Raw genomic sequence first — 17,785 nt, 5'->3', positions numbered from 1 at the left:
GTCAGAAAGATAATAAAAAAAAACGATAAGTAATTTCCTCTTATTTTTAATAACATAATCTCAATAAATATAATATGATTATGAATAATAGAAATAACGAGGATCTGTTATTTAAACGTAAAGAGTGTTATACAATACGTATAAATCACATCGACAGTACTAATAATTATTTAAAAAATATCTAACACTTACGATAATTTATCACAAAAACGAGATTTAAATTTAAACAATATAAAAGCACAGGTGCGCTCTTATTTGCCAAGATAGCGTTTCTTCGATGACGCGATTATCTTCTATAGATATACTCGTATTAATTAAATAAATCGCTTGAGTTTGTGACCGCGGCCTTATAAGCGACAGTGGCTTGAACTTGCTAACTTGTCATAAGGATTATTGGTTACAATCTCATTTCGAGGTGGATGTTGGATGTGGGTATTCTATTTTGTTTTTGTACAACATTAAACGCTCTTAATGGTCTATTTTCTATAATAAACCAGTTGTTTTCTTGATGACATACTTGAAGATGCATTATTTTCTGTTATGTTTAGAGTTCTTACTTTTTTTCCTATATAGGGATGTTAGATTTGATAAACTGACGTGATTATTCTGATAGTAATTTTGCACTTAAAACTTTAGTCGCTACGTTGTTGATAACTTCCACGGACTATTGTTTAGAATTAAAATTTACCCTATTTTTTTATTCTCTGTAGACAATAATAAAATATTAATTTGCGTTTTAAAAATATGATTTTCTTTCCACCTGCAAAAGGTGTATTTTGTTTGAAAACCTAGTTATTTTGGATGTGGTTGGGTCATACAATTATTTCTGGTGTTCAAAATTGACTTTTGATTCGGATAAATTTTAATCTTGACATCAGGTCGTGTAGACATATTATAACATGCACAACGAATTAAAACTATGATTCCATCTTTATGTTTATTATTATCTTATAATTACTCAAAGGCAAACAGTTTTGAAGTGCTTACTTCTAATAAATGCGAAATTATGAATGATTCTTAACAGGAACTATGGACATTTAATTTGTAATATTATGACGAATTGTAGAATGTAACTATTACATATTTTGTATATCTGAACATGTTGCTTTTATGATATTGAAATCCCAGATCTTAGTTACGTTAGTTCTAGCTTTCATTAAATAAATATAAGCCATTTTTATATAGATTTAAACTTAACAATGATATGAATACCTGGTGGGCAAATTATATACAATTAAATAATGTTAGTTTGGACTTTATTATTTATTCTCCTGTAACAACTATGAATCATGAAAAATATGTATCCTACCTGCGTTGATTAAAAATATAATTCAATGAGATCTAGTTACACGGTAACCTTGTTAATTTAGAAATTAAAGAGTAGAGAAGAAAAAAAAAACACGATTTATTCGTTATGTATAGACTGTCTCCCCGTGTCTGTGTCTCCCCGTGACCACGCTCGCTGTAAAGTGTTCGAAAGGTCAGGTTAATAATATAATAAATAAATCGCATTTAAAATCCTTTAAAAAGACGTTAATTTCTAAATGTATAATGCTCGCGTAAAATCAAACACAAGAAAATACAACTTTGTTAATATTTACTCATTAAATTTATTAATTTAACATTGTGGTTATCAGTCAATTGTAATGAATTATAGTTTCAAAATTATTTAAGCATCGGATTACTAGGTCATTGTGCATGAAAATTGAATATTAATTTCCATACGTAATTATGAAAGTTTTTCTGTCCTCGTGTGGTCCAGACACATTAATGTTTGATCGTTCAGATTTAATTATTATCTGTTCAATTTGTCATTAAATGGCTTGTTAATATTTTAAACTAGTAACTATTACGCGTGAAATCAATTTGGGAGAAACATTTTGTAATCGATTTCTTTGTTTCTTTAAATAAATAACACGGACTCTTGTTTCTGAGTAGCGAGAGGCTAAGTTCTCTAAGAATCCTTTTACATCATAATACAATATAAAATAAAGGCAACGGAAACTGAAACAAAGGAATAGTTTTCTTTTAGTAATTTGTGTAATTGTATAATATGTAATCAGCAATCGTGCAAAAAATAACAAGTTTAATTATCAGCAGATGAATAAGTGCAAAAACATACAATTGATTTCTACAATTTCTTTTCTATGAAAATCTTTGATATGATTTGTTTTGTGTTCCTTAATTTGTATATGTCAACTTTCTTCGCTTTCATTTATAAGACCAGTTTCTGTTTAATATAAGAGATACATGCAGTAACCACAAATGATGCCACCACTGGGCGCTCACAAAAAAATGTCACATGTAAATGTCGATAGCACCATTCATCATAGCGGATTCATTATGCGTTTTCCAAGTGGCTTTTGTCATAATTTCGGCAATATCCGCGTGGAGATTGAAGCGGAGACGCTGAGATGAGGGTTGACGTGGGGTAATGAAGGTGTAATCGTTAGATTTGTGACATCTTGCCGGTCGACAATGGCCTCTAATTCAAAATCGATTTCTTTGTTTACTATTAAAGAAATGAACGAAGATCTCTCTACATCTTCGCCGAAGATCTTGTTACAACTTGACAATATAAAAAAGTAGTAATTATAATAATCATTAGGTCGTTGTGGATGAAATAATTAAATATAAATATAATATATAATAATCAAAGAGTCGAGAGTTAAGTTTTACGGCATTGAAGTTCTTTATAAATGAGACATTTTTAAAGAATAGAAAAAAATGGTCACGAGGCGGGATTCGAACACGCGTCATTTTGCCACAACGTAGCACCGTAGCGCCTACGGGTGGCCGAGAAGATAGATGATCAATTTTTTTCTTTAAAAAAAATCTCAGTAAGATTAGTTTACAAAGCAAAGTAAAGCGAGATAGTTTTATTTCTCAACCTAGGTGAGAAGAGTGTTTACTTTATTTTTAAACCAGATCTTCGGTGTCGCTGTATGTAGGTTCGTGAGGGCAAGATTTTCCTCCTTTGCTCCAAGCAATTCTCAAGTGATTTTTCTAGAGTTATAATACCAGGTGTGAATGTGTATGTATATTAATTATTTAAGTATATTTTTAAGTTCTTTCTTTTCTTACTTTACCCCATAAGTCGAAAGCAACAAAACACAGTTTACTAGACGCTCGGCTTCGCCCGGAATATCAAGATTCCTGTTTTATCCCAAGAGAGAATTTAATAGGGATAAAAAGTATTCTATCACCCAAATCATCTTGTATTCTGTCTCTATACCAAATTTCATCATAATCCGTTCAGTACTTTCAGCAAACTTTTACATTTATAATATTAGTGTGAAGTGAGATATGGGCCGAACTAACTACATATTATGAATAATTTTCGTGACGACGTGAAACAAAGACAAGTATTGAGACAGGCAAATGTATCTAAAAATATCAAGAGTTGATTTTTTTATAATGTAAGTCATTTGCTCGTATGTTGCATCTATAGCAAACGATAAAAAAGACTAAATTTTTTTGGTTATAAAAAGTTATTGCAAATTAATCGTCAAGGAAAATGAAAAATATATTCCTCGTGACAATACTTTAACAAGGCTATAAGCGACTGACAGTGATATTCAGAGGTGTTAAATTCAATTACAATGTCGTTCGACCGATGATATTTAATGGTGTCGTGCGGTCTTTTATATATTACGTTAAAATTGTCGCTTTCATTATTAATGCCCGTCGATTTCATTGTGAAATTACAATCTATTTAACCAAAATCGGATTATATTTGCTTTTTAAGTTGATTAAGTAAATTTTGTCGAATGATGAGCTCCTGGGTACAGTGGTTAACGCGTGATTATAGATTCGGGGTCCTAAGTTAAACTAACAAAAAATAGCATGGTTTGTAAGGAGAATTGATAATTGAAATATGTAGGGTCACCGAAATTCACGCGCTTGATGATATTTATATAATAACATATCCATTCCTTAATCGGTGGGCAAATTTACATCGTACGCAATGTAATTATGATAATGGATAATTTTTAATGGTTTTAATCTTGTTAATTTGTATGGAATTTAATTTTATAAAACGTATTACTAACACAGTTTCAAAGAATTATGTATGCTAACACAAATATGGATGAATATCTGAAAATAAAAATATTATTATTATATAACTATTATTACAACTACACGTGGATCAATTAAAGTTTAAACTTTTAAAATTCAAACATTTTCCGATAAACATATTCTTATTTTATGTTTCAGTTATCATAGTTAAACACAAAAAAATCTCAAATTGTGTCGCTTATGATTGAAACAATAACGAATATAATATTTGTTATGTTAAAGGTATTGACAACTTTACACTAATAAAGTCTCTCTGATTATCAGCACTTTTATTGCGGCAGCGTGTAGCATAGTCAGACTCTCACAAGATGCACCTTTAAGCCCCTGCCAAACCCAAACTAAGCGGTAGTGGCAAAACAAAGCAGATGTTGGGTTTCTTACATAAATCTTACCAAGTCCGCAGTATTCGGAAGCATGCATGTTTAGATCGCAAACCATGTAAGACAGTCACATATTATGATTTATCCTTGTGATATTGCTGTACATCAACGATTATTGTATTTAAAAAAATATATTTTTCTGTGTATCTCTCTAATAAAAAGTACGAGTTGTGTATTAAGTAAGACCTTAGGGTATATATTTTATGAAATAACATTTCCTGTGTCAATTTTTATGAACACAGCTAAAACATCCAACTACGTACAGATTAAAACCGGGAAAGTTCTGGGATGCTTGTAATTCGGACTCGCAGGTCTCCGCTAACACTAACTTTATCTCTTTACATCTGCCAAATTCGAATCGAACTTTTCTCTATCTTTGGCAGTCCAATTCAGTAAAAACTCGAAGATTCCGCTCTTGAAAATCACGACAAACTAAGATTCAAGAAGCTCCAATGTTTAACTTGTTGATTTTTTTTGCAAATCTCCGCTCAAGGTAAGTACAGCGGATAACAATGCCTGCCACCTCGCTTTTAACTACAAATCAGTCGATTCAGTTGTTCTATTTTAGACGTATAACAGTAAATTTGTTAAAGGGTTAGGAACAATTTTTACAATCGATTGATGCATTCAACGTAGCAAACAGTCAATATTTCGGGATAGGTAGCGATGTTTTTACTTGTTAAGTATATTATGCCGCTTTCATAGAGAAGTCTCTGATACCTGAGGATTCTCAAATAAAATTGGCAATAAGCAAGATATAACCGCTTGGTTTGAAATGTTCTCAAGTAGTAATATCTTGTATTGATTCTATATTGAGAGGAAATTCACTATCACTTGGCAATGCATCGGAAAGCCGACATAGTAATGAAAATGTTATGTGCGATTCTGTTTGCTTTTATATGGCTTTATTACGAAAATGCGCTTCCTATTGGTATTAAGGAATATAAATGTAATCTACTTATGTAACCTTTTGAAGCTTTACAATGGACGTTACTACCCGCAATATAGGCTAGAGTAAAGGTTTTATCTAAATCTTGACTTGTATTTCGTACATCATGTATATTAGGATAGGTCCTACTAATGTTATAAAGCGAAGGATTGTAAGTATGAATAGATTGAAGGATCTATGAATGTTTGCTACACTTTCACACAAAAAACAGCTTATCGTATCTGTATGAGATTTGGTACAGATATAGATTATAATCTGGATTCTAAACCAGATTATAACCTATATACATCCAGACCTACCTATATACCATAGCCTACTTTTCTGACGCCGTGGGTTATAGCTGGTAATCTATATATTATAATACGTGCAGATTTTTCACCCCTTTTAATAGTATTGCGCGGATGAAGAATGCATTTTTGCACACTTATAATTTAGAGAGAGAGAGAGAGAGTACAATATGTTAATATATTTTAAAACAATCATACACATACGAGGACGCTTTTATTTATGGTTATATAAACTTTCAAATACCGCTGGATCACCATTAGTTTTACTATATTTTGCATAATATATATACTTCGTTATTTAAGAATTCATTACTCAGATTTATAATATTTTAAAAAATTAATACCAGTTACTTCCTACATAATATGAACAGTGGTTATAATTTTATTTATAATGTGCTAATGCCTTACATTTATCTACTAACATAAATATTTATTTAAACACATAATTTTAGTATAACATTAATATAAGAAGAAGCAAAATAGTATTGAAATATCGAATAAAAATACCGATCAAAGGCCCGTTATTCATAAATGAATCATAGTGAGTACGAATTGGTATATCAAGTTGATTTATGTAAAATTGCCGTTTGATTTAAACACAGTTAGATCGTATACTACACACGAACAATTCATTTAAACCACAATGAAAATTCTGACGGCTTTCATATTGCAATACGCATTTTTTGGAACACGTATTCACTGATAAATTCAATCCGGGTTGGTCGAAAGAATAAAAATCAATACCAATGCTTAGCAGGAATCTATTGTTGATTTTACATTTGCGTGGCTTGCTGCCGTGTGTTTATTAAAACACTGATAACTTGTTTGTTAATTAAATATTATGCATATAAAAATGAATACCGCAATACGTATTAAGATAAAATTTGGTAGAATTTATAAAGTAGATATTCTCTAGGAACGGGATTTACAATTACAGCCCTATTATGGGATCTATGTAAAGCGCATATTTGTATAAACATGCTTCATTTTTCGTTCTACAAACTTAAAAGGAGAATGCCGCAAAACAAAAAGTTCGTTTATAACAAATAACGAATAATAATACTAATCTTTAATTTGTACAACTAAGAAAATATAATAATTTGTACTGATATATTTTATTTACCGGTATGTCAACTGTCAACATTTATGCTTGAAAACAAATGTCACTGTGACTTATTCGTGGACGTCCATGTTGATTCCTTTCGTTTGTGATTTGAGTGTTTACGAATTATTTTTGTTGTGGCTATTGTTCCTCTAACTGCGCAATTCCTTAATGATTTGTTGATTGTTTAAATAATGATGAATAAAGAAAGCATTAAGATGTTTTATTTTGTAATATAATAGATATTGTAATATTATGTCTAAACAACGCCGGCAGGTAAGTAAGCATATAAGCAGAATGCATTTTCGCCACCAGTTATTGTCAAATTAGTGCTGCGTATTACGTCAATTGAATAAATATCAAATAGTTCACGCATTTTACCCGGCTATAGTTAAAATTAAATTTGAAAACCGAAAATGTCGTTTATGAAAATTTCGTCGATACGAAATCCAGATGTTGCCCAGCGAATTAACTTTATCGTTGAAGTAATAAAAATATCTCTGTGTTACATTGTATTCATGGAAATATTTTGTATAACAATGATATCGTCACTGATTGGAAATTTCGAATAAATAATATTAATAATTTCGTCCGGTACAACTCGATTAAGTTGAGAGGAAATTTACGAAATATCTCATCACAAGTTTTATTCTTAATACAAGGTTCATTGTTAATAATTTGAATAAACAATTTGTATAAGTAAATTGATTAAATTCTTTTTTTAAATAGATGTAACACGCGGCATACAAGACCTTAACTGTCGTAGTAATACAAAGATCTCGACTTCTTAAATTCGTCGATTTGCTCGCAGACTATTGGTCCATTGAGGGCACAATGTGAAGCAATCATGTCGTTGGAATCACGTCCGGACAGCGACATCTCCGGAATTCCGTTGGCCCTCCTCCGAGTTGAGATAATTTTCTTTACAAAAAGAAGCAGCTTTGTATTGGTCTAATGCATGAACACGTGCTCTATCGTAGTTCTCGCAGCGCAGACACGACATTTCACTAATCAAGGAAATTGGAAAATTAGAGCGCTTTAGTGTTGTATTTAACAGGCACAGCAATATACAATATACATTTTCTATGATAAACACTCCACGCATTAAAATTCCAGTCCAGTCTAGGCCAGCTAACACATGAAAATCTGCATATTAATACTACAGAATACATGAGTTGAGATACAAGTAAAAAATTAGGACACGCCCAGAAAGTAACAATTTATTTAAATTTGGCGCACGATCGAATAATTAGTTTAATAAAACCATTACCAGTTCTACCAGTATAGAAAAAATCACATTTCAATTGTTTTATGTCACAGCGAACAACTGAGCTGGTGGTTCGCCTGATGATAAGCGATTACCACCGCCCACAAACATTGACAGAGGTAGCCTCTGCAATTGCGTTATTTCTCCTGAAAGGATAAGGGATAGGGAAAATATTAATGTCGCTGATTATGTGATAGTGCACCTTCCTCGGTGCGAGCTGGTCCAAATTGAGAGGAGACATGATCGACATGATATCAAAAACTTTACAGATGCATGATGCAGTAGTAGGTATATACTTCTTTAATTTCAAATTAAAACTCGAACACGAACATTGATTTATTCAATTAAACCAGTCTCGTTCATAAATTAAATGCCCTAGAGTTTATTTGACAATATTTCTATTATCAAGAACTTTAAGCTAGTTTGGTATAAAAATAATATGCATAATGTTCACAAGTGGAAACAATTGTTATTTATAATGAAGCAATGAAACCTTATTTTACATTATAAGTATGTACGTGTAAAATTTGTTGCTATATTATATATATTAACGTATATAATGTTGTTATATTTATGTTAATACGTGCTAATAAGACAACTTATATTAAAAACGTCCGATTGCTGGAAATAAGCCCGTAGAAATTACGATAAGGGCTGTTATGATTTTTTACTTTTCATGTCGGATTACCTTCATTTTCACTCTCCATTAAATCGAAACACAGAAAGCAATGGAATACGTAGCAAATTCAAAGAGTCATTCTCTTATCTATTTAGAAGACAGTGATAGCCGATGAGAATTTTTCAATTACAATTTTGCTTCCTTGCTGAATTTTTTTCGCATTTGAAAGGGAATTTTGTTTACTGCTTTAAGCGTAGGGCGTTTCTTAAAACAATATCCATTTAAACTTTCCGACGAGAAGCGACGAGGAATGAGACGATTATAAGTATAGATTGAAAAATAAACTTTACGGTATGTGTATAAATACAACGCTTATATGGTTATTTTATAAGGAGTAATTTTTCGAGTTTAAAATAATCGCTAAGGAAGACAATTTAATTTAAATATTATTAGAAAAGGCAACAATAAAAATCATTTTCCACTTCCGTGGTTTCTAAACCAATTAACACGTTTCTATCTGCGTTAGATGGGGACTTCATTTCTCACAGAATATGAGGTGGTATCTTCCTTTCCACGGATACCTTCTTCAACTTTAAACTATGAAAGATTAATAGCGAACTTTAAAAGACCAATTGCCTTATCAATTTAGATACCTTTCAAACATCCTCACACGGTAGATAGGTCTTTTAAAGTTGGATTGAGGTTCTACACGACTTTTCATTGAAAATTTTTAGGTTAAAAGGTCGAAATTTGACCTCAACATAAAAACACATTTGAGCAATAAAATAGCACAAATGGATGTAGGTAGATGTCTAGATGTCGAGTTGTGTTGTGAGCAGAGAATGGTAGTAATTTTTTAAAAGCGCGTTAATCGACCTGAACTACAATAATTTTCTTAAATAACTAAAATACTACAATTTTCTATCAAACAAAAAAATAATCACGACATTCGGCAGTCAAACTTCAAGTTTTCGAAGCTATAAATCTCACGTCACGTGTCTGACGAACTCCATTTTACAAAGATCGGTTAATTTGTATTTATAGTCGCATAAGCAGTCGGGAATCCATCAAGGTAAGCGAATCCCGTTAGCGAAGAGAGACAACGGGATCCTATTACCAAGGTTAAGCTGTCTGTCTGTCGTTCTATGAGAAAATACAAGTTATTTATGTCTTTTTATCTATATAAACTCTTTTTATCCGTAAAAGACAAACGTAGTCACCAATTAATACACAATATCTAATTCATATATGGTTTAGGATGGACTAAACATGGATGAACTGAATAAAGTCATGGAAATTGGCGCGTCTTTTAAAATTATGTTGGATTATACACTTCTAGGTCTTTAAAAACTCGCTTTTAGCTCAAAATTTACAGAAATAATTTGTATAATAATAGCAAAATAATCGCTTTATCTAAAATACTATCACGTCTGCGTCTTATATGAATGTCGTACGGTTCGTAGGTCCAATCCCGTTCTCGCCTTAAACATAAAATCAGGTCTATAGTTAAAATATTCGTGTAAGCTCAGTTCGTTACTAAAATACGTACGTTTTACGCAGGATGGCCAGAGACAAAAGCGCAGTGAAATTCTTTTGAAAAGCCAAACACAGTTCGCAGTCTGCTATTTAGAAAATGCCTAATTTCTTGAACAAAGGCTCTTCAATAAAATATTCTTCAGCACAAAGAAAATCTAATAACCCAGAATTGTAAAAAGCAAATTTCTTCTTTGATGTCATCGCGGCGTCGGAAATTTCTGTAACGATTCTATTTTAACCTTGAATAACCTTTGCGAGCCATTGATTTCTATTTCGTGTAGATGTGACACTAAACCATGTGTCATCAACACCTTGAAATTGGTGATGATTGTATGTTATGATTGTAATTGCGTGTGTGTGTGTGTGTGTGTGTGTTCTGTATATCGTGAAAGAAGCCTTACTTATGTTGCCTAAAATGTGATTCAACATCATAATATGAAAATTATAATTGATTAAAAAAACAACGTACGTGTATATGGATTAAATCACAAAATTATTAGTACTTTGATAGATCTAATTGCGAAAGAAATTGTAATTTGTTTGCAAGTACCGACCCCTGATAAGCGTAACCGTGACACTTGTCTTTTTATGATTATTTAGGTTTTCGTTGGTTTTCGGCAGAAAAATATACAGACAATTACAAGATATTTTATAAGTTTATTGATTATTTGAAATAAATTCTTTATCATTTAATATAACTGAATACCTAACAATGTGCTTTTCTCAGCGTAATCAACATACCTATATAACCTATATACCTATGAAATAGATTACCTGAAAAAATATTCAAATAATTGTGTTTTTTTAATATAATTATATTGAGATTAATTAAATACCTACTTATTTGTTTTGTCTCCAATGGGCTTGCCTATTTTCTTTTTCAAATTTATTGTATTGTTTTTCTTAGAATAATTTAAAAAGCTAATTTTTATCCAACTGGCAGTAACTGGAGTATTAATATCTAATAATCTTTTAAAATACACATATGCACCAAAATCTCATGCTGTCCTGTGTATGAGTTACTTAACGACTTGAAATTGCATTTGTGATAAGAAAATAAATAAATAAATATGTAATGTAAATATGAAAGCTCTTCCGTCGTTTAATTTTGCGGATGATGATGCAAATGGATGATACGCTTGCATCATCATCAGCCAACTCTTCCATTCCCACATAAGTAATGTATGACCTACGTATGAATTACATGGTTTGTGGTTGTGTAGTACAGGAAAACAATGAACAGTATGGGTATTGTTTATTGCACAAATTAGTATAAGAAAGGCACTAAGCCATAAGTTAACTAGGGAAAACGCATTATAACGAAAAGCGGGTTGTGATTATAACATATTCATAAGAGATACGAACACTTTGTTTTATGTATGCAGATGTCATTGATATGCGGAACTTGTGTTCCTTCTTATGAATGCAGAAATCTATTCTGCGTTATCTACGCCGAACTAACAAGCGTGCTTATAATATATAATGTTGATAATGCCTCCGAAGCCCTTTTTCCTTATAAAAATGATTATTCATATATAGTATCGAGAACATTCCAGAAATAACAAATGCGTTCAGTCGTAAATTCAGTTTATGAACATTTGACATAATACACTCATTCATCATTAAGTCTGGATATAAACAAAAAAATATCATGTAAATACTCGTGATACACGACAATTCATTCAGATACATTTTAAAATTCCTTCCAATTCGGGAATTAGATCTAGAGAATTTATAGTCACTCTAAACTTTCTTAGGGGGATTACAAAAGTACATGACGCACGCACACGTCTATGCAATCAATATGATAGTTTCCAATCAACACACACAACACTTGTATCGGTACATAGGTCCGCACGCCAACATGGGCATGTGATATACTCAGAAATATGAATACACGTTTACTAGAAATATATTTTAATTTCTATTTTTGATTGTACTGATCATTATTTTTAACAAAAAACTTTTAATTTCAATTTATTTTAATTCAGACCTAGAACAAATTTAAATGGAAGGCCACCAGCTTAGAAATAATAAAAAATCATAAAATTTTATGCTTCTGGAAGCAAAGTTTGTTTTTGTTAATAATTTGGGGGTTTACCTTCTATTTAATTAATTATGAAACGATACCAAAAGTGTAAATTACACAAAATTTTACGGGAAATTTGAACGCAGCTATCAGAGACTATAAATTAAAATTAGTGAACGCCATTTTCTTTGCGTTGTGTTGCTTAGCCTGCCACCCTCTCACAAATTATCGATGCGTAAGTTTTACCGTATAAATTCCCACTAGCCTTTTTTCCTTAATAGCCTTCCATCTATGCACATGATCCTTACAAACGGTCTGTCCTGATTACCCGGTCGAGGGATTGATTACAATTAACAAAATCAATTAACCATTCTTGTGTGCTTTACCGTTCACACTCTTTAAATTTACTAAAACCGATGAGCCATCTTAGCTGTAGAATAAAATAAAATCATTTATTTAGGAAAAGGAATAAAACTGTGCTAGAAAGGCAAGAGAATGTAAGTAACAAATTTGTTATATTTTTCTTTAAATCAGATAACATTTTACGAATGTAAAAAAAATATTGATTTTATTATACAGAAGTGGACTCGAAAAAGCATGGAAACGCTTTGGAGTTACCGTATGAACAAATGACAAACTTAAAATTGTATCCCTGCGTGTCTTCTCACGTGTTAGCTCATTCCAGTTCGTCTGCGTGTGAGCAGCAAGAACACAGTTTAGTATAAAGAGCTTCCTAATGGATAGAACTTTACATTCACTATAGAGAGCTGTAGATTGATAATATATAGACTTGGACAACATAACTTTTAATACTGCTCTTTGCGCTCTTTCGACTTTCAGCATTTGTGTTTTAGGCGCTCCACCTCACGAGTGAATGCAATAAGGTAATATCGATTGCCATATTGCATAATAAACTTTTTTTAATAAATCTTGGTCAGCCCTGAATTACCCGAAGCTCTTTGAATATAACCGTGAGTTTGCGAATAAGAGATGACAGTATTTGAATGTGGTGCTTCCAGTTGAGCTGATTGTCCAAATGTAGACCTAGATATTTAATGGTGACAGTGCGAATTAATTGTTTGCAGTAACATGTTTTATCATTGTGAGTGTTACACGCATGTGCAGTTATTAATAAATCCTTTGGCTGAGAAGATTTATATAGGGAAAATGTAAGAAATTTTGTTTTGTCTAAGTTTAGATTCAGAACATTATCTTTCAACTATGTCATTACTTTAGCTAGACCAGCTTCCGCTAATAGCTTTGTGCTTGTCCGTCACAGGCAAAATACAATCTCAAATTATACATATAAAAATTCATTTTTCGTAATGTTAGATAGCCTTACTAGTCCACAAGTCACTGTCGGAAACGGAATTCTGCAAAACTAAATTTTGCGAGTATAGCTGGCTTCGGTCAGTAATGTTATAGTAATAAAATTCATTATGGCAATAAGGAATGCCCAGAACGGTTGGGAGAGGAAATCCCCGGATTATACATTAAACTTGGTGAATAAATTGAAAGTCGATAAAACCATTTCGATCTAGAAATTGCGCCGAAAAGCGTACTGCTAAAATAGCACGTTATAAAATTTTATTACATGTATTATTATCTTTGTATTGCTGAGGTTAAAATCTTGGGAACTCTGGAAGGGCTCGGAGGATATTAACCGTGAACCGTTAATAAATCTTACGCATGTTATATTTTTATATAAAAAACTGAATAATATAGTTCGATATATAACATAGTGTTGGTTATATATGCGATAATTTTCTTAGAATGTCTGTAAAGTTTGAAGCACATGGCAGAGTGGGAAGTTTCATCTTATCGAATTATTAATTTGAAGGTATCTCAACTTTCTAGGTTTTCGATGAAATATTTATATAAATAACTTTATTATTGAATGTATCGAATTAAAAAGCTGTGGGATTTTAACTTAGTTGATTTGGTATACATTTTGATATATACCAAATCTGTAATATATTTACAAAAAAAAGTTTATATTTATTTGTAAAAATGTTAGATGGGATGGGTATGTCGTCTTAAGATATTGATTATTGTATCGTACAGACGCAAATATTTCTAAAATCATTTATTTGCTTTACGTTTGAAATATCATAAATACAGAAAAGAAAAAAATACATTTTTGAAAGATAATGAAAGATCAACGATTTATAATTAGTTCTTTTTCATTTATTACAGTCGAAATATATCATATAAAAGTATATCCAAAAATAATTCAATCCCAACTAACACAAGAGAATTTATACAATGTGAACACAATTTGAAAGATTAAATCAAACCCACGTTCAACTAAAAAGCCGGATCAGACTGCCAGTTCCATAACTTACATCTAAAGGCAAATAAAACGGACTTCTACTCTTTGTTATAATGTTAGTGCAGATGCAGAAGTTTATTGCAGTCAAATCACAGATTAAATAAGCTGTTGGAAGTTTACTGAGCAAATGATTCACAAATAAACTGAATAGACAAGGATTCTTTCCAGCTTCTTTCGCATTTGGCCAGGAAACTGTTGTGGAATGTGATTACTGAAGCGTTTACTGTAGTGAATCGAGTCGCTAGGTTATTTTATTCAGTGCCGGTAAATCCAACGTATTCTGTTGGTACAATGCAGGGATCACGCGCCATTGTTGGCTGTTTGGAGCTACACGATTAGGTGTTTCCATTATATTCCCCATTTACGTCAGTCACAGTGAATGTACTAAGATTATGTCACAGATTCTGTTGTCGTAACCAGTACGTTCACGGTCTTTTGAGGCGATCAGTCTTATATGTGAGGGTTTGTAATCGATATTCCGATGGATAAATGACGTTCCTACTAAATACATTCCGAGGATTTTGGAACTACGTCGTGACTTCTGTACCAACCAGCAATTCCACTCTAAAAAGCCCAAGAATCTCCTACTCGTTAATGACCTATTAATATCTAGAGGTATGTTCAAAAGTGAAACCAATCGTCTCTCGCTATGAGCTTAAATTAGTTTGATACGATTGATCATTAATCAGTGCAAGATTATTTCTATTCGACAAAGATCACGACGCTACGTAGACAATGTCGGATCAGTGATTTTATATCGAAAATTGAGTTTTTACTTCAGAGTAGCAACAATTCGCACCTTCATTATACCCAATAATAAAATTAACATCACGAATGTAATGTAAGATAGTCTTCTTGTAATTACACCAATAAATTGCTTCTCATGAATATTTCCAATTGGCCTTTAGTATTTCATGGCGTAATCATTTAATGCCAATAATGAATACATATGTAATCGTTTCCGCGTAAACGTACTTTCGTGTGAATAAAATATTTTGCTCCCGTGTGTCGTTCAGAAAACAAGCTGCTTTAAATTTTAAATGGCTGTAGTGCCATAAAACTGTGAAGCACCTAAGATAAAATACGTCAATATAACCTGAATTGTGAAATGATCTTCAATGGACAATTTGACTTAGGTTTTTACCGCTATTTATGTTATTATGATTACGTATACACGAAGCATATACTACCGAATGTTAAATGTAAGAATGACTAACAATTACTATATTTACCTAGAAATCGTATATAATTCCTATATCGCACTAGGGAATGTACAAAACGAATCTTTTACGTTGTTTAAATGAGAATCAGAATAATTATCCAGATTCATATAGTTTTCTTTTACATATAATAAAGTTATAATTATAATGTGTAGGGAGCCACGATAGAAAATATTTAATATTAGGTGATTATCATACACGGCATCGGTATGGTCCTCAGATACTTGTAAATCGTCTTAAATAGTCCTTTTATTATGCTCAATACAATGTTTCATGTGGTCTGTAGTACTTCTAAATGTCCAATATCCGACTTGCTCTGTCAGGTGTGATGTCTCCGTTAAGTCGCCAACTGTATTTCGAAAGCCGATCGGTCACGCCACTAAGCACGTTTTCATACATTTCAAGAGAATTTCTATAATCTTATGATAACGTCTACTTTACATTAAAATTTTGTGCTCTTTTTCATACTGAAGGTGAATTTAAAATATATATTTAACGATGCCGTTTTCAAGAAACTTGAATGTTCAAGTTGAAACAATTGCCGTATTTATGTTTTGGGCTGTGTTACGAATAGAGGTATTTTTCATAATGCCCGTAAATTATGAATAATGGCAAGCAACTGAAGGCGAAGTAAATAACTCGTGGGGGGAATGTTACGGTGTACAGAACCTCGCAAAAAGGACTCCATCGATTTTACCCTGATGCATGTAAAAGTGGATTAATAATGTGGAAGGCCAAGCCCATTTCCTTTTCCTCACCGGTCAATCCATTCCTGCTTCCCTGACATCAATCCTTTTTTTAACCCTTACCCAATTAAACGGGGTAGCAGGTAGCGAATGCTCATGGGCAGTGGTGATTGCTTACCATCAGGCAAACCACCAACTAAGTTGCCGTTATGATATACAAAAAAGGGGAAGCTGTATCCACATTACTTCTATTTATTGTGGGAGTCGAGCACGCTTCGGCACGAATTGGGCCAGCTCGCACCGGGGAAGTACCACACCCCCACAGAAAACCGGCGTGAAATAGTGGCATGCCACTGTGTTTCGTACGGTGAGTGGGGGAGCCGGAGGCCCGTTTCCTTTTCCTCACCCGTCCCAGTCCATTCCTTCTTTCCAGTCGTTAATCCTTTCCTTTTCCCTTACCCCATAAAAGCGCTAATGTTTATGGGCGGTGGTGATCGCTTACCATCAGGCGAACCACCAGCTCAGCTGCCCGCTATGACATAAAAAAAAAAGCGACTTTTTTCTGACTATACATAGGGACACGTTACATGTGAACGCTGTAGCAATCTTGAAAATTATTATAATATAACAGGTGCCTGGTGAACACACCCGACATAACTATTCTATCGTATCCGGGAGTGTGGTCACCCAGTTATTACTTAGATTGCGGTCTGACCTCAGCTTTATTTCCGTTGCTCTTGATATCGCAATCTCGACATCTTATAAGCTTCCGAAGGTTTAAAAGAAAATTTGACTGCCGGCGCTTTTGTAAATTCGGTGACTACCGTTTCATAATAATCTATTAAAATAGGTTAGGTATTCATTTTGTAAGCTGCTATTTCTTCATAAAAAGCAGCTTCAGCATAACTCGATCGATTTTCCGTTCAAATAGATTAAGGTGTGTTGAACAATTTCGACTACGCTTTTTTCTAAAATCACTTATTAAGTCGGGATCCCTAAATAAATTACTGAGAATTCTTTTGTATCAAAAAGCGGCCTAAATGAATTTTGTAAATTCTCTAGTGCTTCATATTAAATAATTTAATTTTAATAAAGCGACAATGAAAATTCTTTATGAACCTTCATTTATATAAAGCTGAAAAGATTTGTTTATTCGTATGAACTAGGGGACAAATTTAAAAAATTTCAACACATTTGGATATGTACGTAATCCTGAGTTCTACATATTATACTTAGTCTGGCCATAAATACTGTTACACTTAATTATAAAAAAATATTACATTTGAATTTCGAATCTG

At 32.4% G+C, this 17,785-nt stretch overlaps 1 protein-coding gene across 1 annotated transcript in view; it reads right to left on the bottom strand.

The window, feature by feature from the left end:
• LOC119835867 (glutamate receptor 1-like) overlaps window positions 1-17,785 on the bottom strand; it is a 139,009-nt gene that overhangs the window by 19,251 nt on the left and 101,973 nt on the right. The window lies entirely within an intron of this gene.

The sequence above is a fragment of the Zerene cesonia genome, chromosome Z (assembly GCF_012273895.1).
Source record: "Zerene cesonia ecotype Mississippi chromosome Z, Zerene_cesonia_1.1, whole genome shotgun sequence".
NCBI lineage: Eukaryota > Metazoa > Arthropoda > Insecta > Lepidoptera > Pieridae > Zerene > Zerene cesonia.
Note: the sequence above shows the minus strand (reverse complement) of the source record. Positions and strands in the feature narration are given on the sequence as shown.